We start from the raw sequence: 8156 nt of genomic DNA on the forward strand, positions 1-8156 counted from the left end.
GTTAGACTGAAAGATGTATCCTTGGCCAGCCATAATTTTGCACTCTTCTCAACCACATCAGCCTGTGAAATAAAAACACAGGCCACCCTTCTGGTGGGACTGTTTCAGTAGGGTCAGAATGACTCTACATGAAAAGCCTCATACATGATAAACAGCAATGAATAGGATGCTTGACAGACAGGTCCGGAGGACAACAGACAGTGCTTCTGCTGAGATATAATTGCTCTAATTGGACCGGGGCTTGCAAAGATGGTAAAGCTAAAGAGGACTCTGCAATCTTGCTGCCATTCTGCACAAAAGAATACTGTTGTGATAGGAAGCACATAGCAGTTGTGGAGATAATCAACAGCTTTGTGCTCACATCCCCCTGGCATCTTGGATTTGCGAGCACAACGTGAGGAGAATATTTCTTTAGAGTTAAAAGGTTCTCAGGCTGAATTGCTTCATGAAATCTCTTTAAGTGTTATTCAGCTGAAGTTAGACACTTCATATGTGCTGGATCCATTGTGGTTTTGCAGTCCTGGAGGAGACGCAGAAAGACTGTGTGAGGCATAATCAGGAAATCTTGCTGCTCTAAGAGTGAGGGAATTTGCTAAGGAGAGAAGCCAACTTTGACCTTCTTCAGCTTTAACTTGTATTCTCTTGGGTGATAGCCTGTAAACCACCTGATCTGCTTGTCTAATAAAATCTCTCCACAAGTCATGTTGGATGTCTCCAAAAGCTGATCTTTTCTATTTATAATAGTAGAACAAGCATGAAACTATTGTTATCAAGTAGCAGGCACTGCACAAGGGTTGACTGAGCGTGTTCCTCCAGCCCTTCTTTGAACCCAGTGGCCAGAAGAGAGAGCAGCTCTGTTAGCCACAGCTACATGGCAGCTAAACAACATCACTGCATCATTGCTAACACAGGCAGAGTATTTCACTCTCCCAACTCCTTCAGCTCTGTTTCATGGAGCAAAAAGTCTTTTCTGTCCTGTTCTGCAGATGCCGGAGCTCCCTGCATGGGCAGATGCAGCAGTGCAAGAGCATCAGCCTGCCCTGGACACATCCTGCCAGCACACTCAGTCAGCCCTGCCAAGGACTCTCCTTCCCTCCTCGTCCCATCCCTGCTGGTCCACCATGCCCCTGTGGCTGGACAGCCTGGCTCTGGCCTGCTCCCAAACCCATTCTCTTGACAATAAAATTCAGCACACAGCTAAGAGGCTTTGTGACACATATGGCAGGTATAAACCTGTCTCAAAGCCTTTCAGCTCCCATGTGCAGACACGGTCAGTTGAAATGCTGCCTCCTGCTCCTTTACAGTTCCTAAGTAAATGTGCAAAAATGCAGTTGTGGTGTTCAGGAACTGCTCACGTCCCAACTGTAAAGCAGCACCTGCACCTCAAGCAAGGCCACTTGTCCCTAAAGAGCCATCCTGGCTTACTGCAGCCTCCTTACAGAACTGGCCATCTGCAGTCACACCCTGAAGCTCCTGTCCTGTGCTCCTATTGCAAATACCAGACAAGAGGGGCAGGATGTGCATCACCCAAAATGTGAGTGATGGGACAAACATCTTCCCCAGCACCCAGGCAAAGTGACAGGGCTGGGTGCAGGAAGGTGGCCCTGGGCAGCCATGGGAAAAGCTCTTGATCCTCAGAGCACTCTGGGGGTGACAGCATCCCTGGGCCACTAGGAACCATGTCACCAGCCAGCCCATGTATCCATGCCATCCTTGGGGTCACAGGTCCACACTTCTCCTTTTCCTGTCCTGACACTTCCTCTGCATTGCACTGTGACTGTCACTCAGCAGGACTGTGACAGATGTATGGGGAATTCAAAGCATCAAGCATGTCCCATACTCAGCTTCTGTCTCCTCCCAATGCCACCCCTGCTTTGTGCATCCCAGGCTTGGTTTCACATAAGGACCTGGCTAATGCCCCAATAAAGTGGTGGGAAAAATTGGCCACGGAGATGCTCTCCTAAAAAGTGCACAACGCAAACAAAAGCACACGGGATTTATCTACGCAAGCCCAGCTAAAAAACACCAGACATGTTTGTTTCCAGCTAGTATGCCTATGATAAGCCATAGATTATCACAAGAATAAAAACCACAAGGATTGACATCAGTGGGTTTTATACAGCTAAAACTTTGCACAACACTGTGAACACGTACTGCAAAAAATAGTGAACTACAAAAGAAGATAATTAGAGCTAGACCCTCAGCTATTTTCTGTGAAAGGAGGCGTGGCTGGGAATTTCAGGTGCTGGGCAAATTGAAAGCAGCATTTCAGACCAAACGACAAGCTTCTTGGTTTTTCTGCATGTAAATCAGATCCTTACATTATCTCAGTGTCATTTTGTGTCTGAAAGCAATTCAGCAGCTATCAGCACAGCCAGTCTGAAATTCAGCAGAACAGGATCTGAGCCCTTCAGCTCGTAATGATTAGATGATTCTGTGGAAATGATCTTATGAAAAATGAAGTTAAGCAGAAAGTTGACAGTATGGTGAAGACATAGAAGAGAGAGGAACTTTACAACTCAGCCTTCGCATTTTCCACCTATAGGATTTCAACATTTGCTAAAGTTGTAGTAAGGGCAGCTTCTTCACAGTGCTCCCTCTGGGAAATATCACATTCAGCAATTCCTGAATTACAGTTTCTAATTATATTTTCATACTGTAATGCTGTCTGAGATGCAAATTTGATGACAGAATAATTCAATCCATATAAAATAATTACAAAATTACTGTTTCTCAACCCTCAACTCATACTCCCTGCTATTTAAGAAGATAAATTTAACAGCTGCAAAAGTACAGCCAAAACATAGTCTATTTTTTAAACTGTTATCTGACTAAAGCTGTCTGTACAGATTTTGGCTCACCATAGAAGATTATGTCTAAAATATGACCACCAAAAACATTCCAGAGTTAGGATTTTTGTTGCTTTAGCTTGGAACCAACAGCCAGGTCAGCTTTTATTTTGCATTCAGAGTACCCTACGTATGGCATCTGTGTTTAATTGGAAAAACAACTGTTGGTTAAAATGCCAAATCTCTACTGCAGATCAGCTATCATTTAAACCAGTTGTTCCTAATGTTGGTGCAGACATTAAATTAGCACAATGTAATGATTTTTAGCAAAAGTGGGAACCAACTTCTGCAATAAGTAATTTAAATCTTGAAACTCCATACTGAAGCATCAGTTCCCACTGACAACTGCCACCCTTTACAGAGGATTTTATTCCCCCCATGAATATTGCCTCAGCAGTAGCTAGGACCTTTAAAAAGACGGCAGAAATTGCATTCTGTTTGAAAAAATTCAAGGAGTAGTGTTCTGCACTGCAAGGGGTTTTTATGTTTTATTATGATTCTGGCCTAAATTTAGATTGTCATTGCCCATCAACTCACCAGACCAAGGTAGAGCACACTGAGTGTGTTATTATTATGAGGCTAGAGGCATCAACAGCTCACATCTGGTTTTGATTTCCCTGCTGTATGCAGTTGTGTGAGAAGTGACTTGAGGAGATCTCAGACGTGACTTCAGCCAAGCTCTCTCCTAAGGCGCAGTGCTCCAGCTCCTTGGGAATTGCTGCTCTGCTCGCCCTTCGCCATGGACACGGAGACTGGAGGAAGAGATCATCCCTTCCTCCTGTGTGTGCAAAGGGGGTGACATTTGCAAATGACAGGAAGGCTGATGGGGAAGTTGGAGGGTCAGTCTAGACTCCCTAAAAGAAGGTGGAGTGCTGCCAAGCCCATGTGCATCTCACATTTTTTCTCTTTACGTCAGAGGATTTCCAGCCCAAGGAAGCTGGCAGTGTCAGTTGTGGCATTGGGCAGAAGGTGAAGGATGCAGCCACCTTCCCCTCTGGGTGGTGGGAAGGAACCTACAGGCTCTTTGCTCTTTTCTCATGGTGGGTGCAAGCACGGCAGCTCAGAGAGGGAGGGATGCTTAGCATTACATTGCCTGGCAGCTTCACACCCTGCCAAGGTAAACCCCAGTGCTCGTCCAAAGGGTTTGCTACAGAGCTGACCAGTGACAACAAGAGCATGAAATTGTCAAGCAGAGGCACACAGCCCCAGGATGACTGTCACACACCATTCCCTTCCCTCCTGAGCAGGGATCTGTGTCACCTCCAGTTGCAGATTCTGGCACTGCCTGTGAGCTGCCTGCCTGCAACCCATTCCCATCTCTGGGGCAAAACGGGTGGAGCCTGGTGATGGGATGCCCAAAGCCCCCAAAGACTCATCAAGAGGGGACAGAGGTGTCGTTCTGCCAGGCAGGACGCATCCCTGTGCAACCTCAGTGGCACCTACCCACTTCCCCTGTGACATTACCTCTCAGACCTCTTGCAGCAGCATGTACAGGACCCTTCTGCTAAAATGTGAAGCAGTTTGCCATCTTCACTCTAAGGTCAAGTTAGAGCCTTTTCAAGACTGCCTCCATATCACTAAAGAAAGACATCTCTATTCCATCTGGAGATGAGGGAGGTATTTTTAAGACATTTCTAATGGATAGCTCTTGAGCAAAAGTTGCATCAATTATTTTTCCCCTTACAGGTGGTATCAAGGCATCAGATGCTACAGGACACTGTATTCAAGCCTAAATGAATGAGAATAAGCCTCAGCCCACACTGAGCACCATCATTCAAGTCCAATCTGGGAGGTGACAGCAGCCACACATGGAGTCAAATACTGCAGACGTGAGGATGAATTACTTCCCTTGAATGGCAGGTGCCACTCAGCTCAAATCTGTCCCCACACTCCACGCCTTGGTCCCTCTGCAGACTTGCTCCAGCTGGTGAACAAGCAGACCTCAGAGGCTGGTGGGCTGCATAAACCACCTCCCTGTCCTCCCCTGCTAGCCCACTCTGCACTCTGAGGACTCACATGCTGATGGAGGGGGTGAATGCCTTGGCTGAGGCACAGCTCCCCACAGCAGCCGTGCCCAGCTCAGCCCAGGCAGGTCACCAGGCAGGGACACCCAGAGCCTGCTCACTCCCTGTGGCAAGGCTGCACATGGGGTGCCACCCCCTCCAACGCTGCGAGGCTCCTGCAAACCTGGGTACAACTCACCTGTGAGGAGCCAGGCCAGATTCCCCATGCACTGCTGCAGTGGCATCAGGTGAAGAATTTAATAAAGACAATTTGAAATATTTGAGCCGCCCCAACAATTATGTCTTAGGGTATCAGCTGAACAGGAAAGGACTAATGAGATAACACCAAGTGAAATGGTTTAGACGTTTTTTCAGGTTTAGACAGTTCACATGTTTCAGCATTTATCCTTGTTCTCTGCTAAGAATGCCAAATGCAGTGAAATCCAGAGCACTAAGCCATAACTTTCTTAGAGAAGTGCCTTCAGTTTTAATATCTGTCTTGGCTCTCTTTCTGAAACAATTACTTACGCTGCATTTGATAACATTATAATAATTTTTGTAGATTTTTACAAAATCTTTTACTGCTCTGTGTTTTAAATTGTGTTGTAGCTCCACACTGTTTTAGACCAGCAGCTGCTTTAGAGAATCATTACCATTATCGATAAACCCTTTGAACTTTGGGAGGAAGGGAACAGGAGTATATAATTAGAGAAGATAAGAAAGATCTAACATACTTTTCCAGGAAACAACGCACATGATGCTTCAGCTGTAATCTGTTCTTAAAACAAATCTATATGTTCCCACACAAACAAACTCAGCCTGTGGCACTAACTTCAGGAGCTCTGGGATATCCTTCCCCACAACAGCCACCTCAGAGTAAGTGCAATACAGAAACAGACACAAACTCCCTCTTGTTTTCACAAAAAGACCCAAATCGCGTTTCATTTTTCAGTCACTGTGGTGATTGAAAAATCATGCTGCTCATGCTGCAGTTCTTTTTTTAGCTATTCTAACTGATCTCAATGCACAACAGAAAAAAAAAAAAGAGAGAGAGAATAAACAAGCCCTGTGCGTGTGTGCTTGTGAGAAAAAGGGTAAAAGCCAGTGTTACAGCAACGCTGCTCTCTTGGCACATTTCAGACAGTTTTTCAGGAAGGTTTTGTGTCTTTCCCTGCAGATGCTACACAGCCAAGGGTGCCGCGTGCCCGGGAGAGGGGCAGAAAGCCCGGGCAGCGCGCAGGGACTGCGCCCCAACAAAGATGATTTAAATGCTGAACTTTGAGAGTCGGATTTTAAGCTGCTCCTGGCTGCATTGACTGCTGGCTTCCCCCTCACTGGACACACTGGGAAAAAACCCGCCTGAACCGGGCAGGACTAAAAAACAACAGATTCCAGCAGAGGTATAAAAAACACAGTGCCGAAACATCCTTTCGTTTAACTCCTGAACGCGTTAGCCTAGGATTACTCACGTTCATTTATATTCCTAAAGTGTCAAATGAGAACGATATCATTTCATTCTCCTTTCATGGATCATTAACCTATATTTAACACCGTTTTGCCGTCTACACACAGAATTAGTAACTGGAAGCTGCTCTGCATTTATCTGATAGCGCTGGGCTTGATCATCAAGGCAAACTTCCAGCCAAAACAAACAAGTGAAAAAAAAATATCAGTCACTGATACAAGCTGCTTTCTATTCTATTTTTTTTTCGTTAAAGGAAAATAATCCAAACCTGATGAGAACATAAAGCAAACGGTTACCTCACGCTGCAGAAATGCAAGTTTTTAATAGTCCATGCTCTGGCAGCCCCCGGGATTCAGCGGCGGCGGCGGGGATGACTGCAGCATCCACCGGGCTCCGTGTGTCTCTGCCGGCTCCGCGGCGGCCGGGCCGCAGGCTCAGCCCCCGGCTGACGTCAGGCCGCCGTCACTCGGCGCGGCCGGCCCGGGGCGCCGGTTGTCCCGGCAACGCCGGCCCTGCTCCCAAATCCCCGCGGCAGGTCATCTGTCACACCGCGCCCGGCAGCGCAGCTCCTGCCGCGGCCGCTCCCACCGCCGGCCCTGCTCCCAAATCCCCGCGGCAGGTCATCTGTCACACCGCGCCCGGCAGCGCAGCTCCTGCCGCGGCCGCTCCCACCGCCGGCCCTGCTCCCAAATCCCCGCGGCAGGTCATCTGTCACACCGCGCCCGGCAGCGCAGCTCCTGCCGCGGCCGCTCCCACCGCCGGCCCTGCCTCAGCCCTGTCCTGTGCGAGACCGCTCTTCCCCTCCTCCTGCATCCCCAACCGCCGGCAGAAAAAAAGACATTGTGCACCTGGCTTGCCCAAGCAAAGGGGCACAAAAGCTGCCCCGCGAGGGTGCTGGGGCACCGCAGTGACATGCTGGCTGGCTAAAATTAGGGTCTTTCTAAATGACACGCAGCTGAAGTTTTATTCATAGGCAGAGTGACGCATGGTTGGTCACCCACGCTGTGCCCAGGTCCGGGCGAGGCAGCAGTGCTCCTGCCGTGGTGGTGAGGGCAGCAGCCGTGCAGGGCTGCGCGCTGGCCCCAGAGCTGCCGGGCCAGCTCGGCCTCTGCCCCTCAGCCTCAGCAGCTGGTCCCTCTGCTAGCCCGCACGGGATGCTTCTCCAGCTGCTCCCAGCAAAACAGCACGGGAAGCAGGACAAAGTAGCACATGCCTGCATCTGATTCTGACTCACCTGTGCTGCCTACTCCCGCAGGAAGAGACACAACACCAGTGTCTCCAATTCCCTTGTAACTCTAGCTGAAATCCACTCCTTCCTCCTAATTTCCTTTTTTTCTCTCTCTCCACCTTACCAGAGCCTCACAACACATGCATGCGCCAGGAGTAGGACACAGAAGAGGCTGGAGAAGAGAAAGACTTTCACCTGTGAAAAGCAGGGAGGAAAGACAGAGTCAGCAACAAGAAAATGCTTCTGAGCTCATCAGGTCTGGATGAGTGCACAGTGAAGTGGAAAGAAAACTGAACAGCAGGTCTCAGAAGATTGTGGTCAGTGACACAGGGTCTAGTTGGAGGCCTGTAGCTCATGGTGTTCCCCAAGGCTCGATACTGTGTCCAGTATCATCTGACTTATCCATCAATAACTTGGATGAAGGGGCAGACACCTCCCTCAGCAAGTTCACTGATGGCACAAAGCTGGGAGGAGCAGCCAATGCCCCAGAGAGCTGTGCAGCCCTTCAGAAAGGCCTGGGCAGGCTGGGGAGATGGGCAGAGAACCATCTGAAACTCAAAGGCAAAAGCAGCTCCTGCACCTGCTGAGGAACCCCAGGGACCAGCAGTACA

The 8156-nt window shown here is 48.7% G+C and overlaps 1 protein-coding gene across 2 annotated transcripts in view; it reads right to left on the minus strand.

Annotated features, from left to right (window-relative positions):
* The window catches only part of NCALD (neurocalcin delta), a 57845-nt gene extending 51012 nt beyond the window's left edge, over nt 1–6833 (minus strand). The window contains exon 1 of one of the 2 annotated variants that reach the window (XM_039706217.1): nt 6614–6833. The gene's annotated coding sequence lies outside the window, so the exon portion shown is untranslated. The remainder of the gene's footprint in view (nt 1–6613) is intronic. The other variant, XM_039706216.1, reaches the window with a different exon arrangement.
* Nucleotides 6834–8156: the final 1323 nt, after the last annotated feature.

Source organism: Passer montanus, unplaced genomic scaffold, assembly GCF_014805655.1.
Source record: "Passer montanus isolate IOZ18808 unplaced genomic scaffold, ASM1480565v1 scaffold19, whole genome shotgun sequence".
NCBI classification, from domain to species: Eukaryota; Metazoa; Chordata; class Aves; order Passeriformes; family Passeridae; genus Passer; species Passer montanus.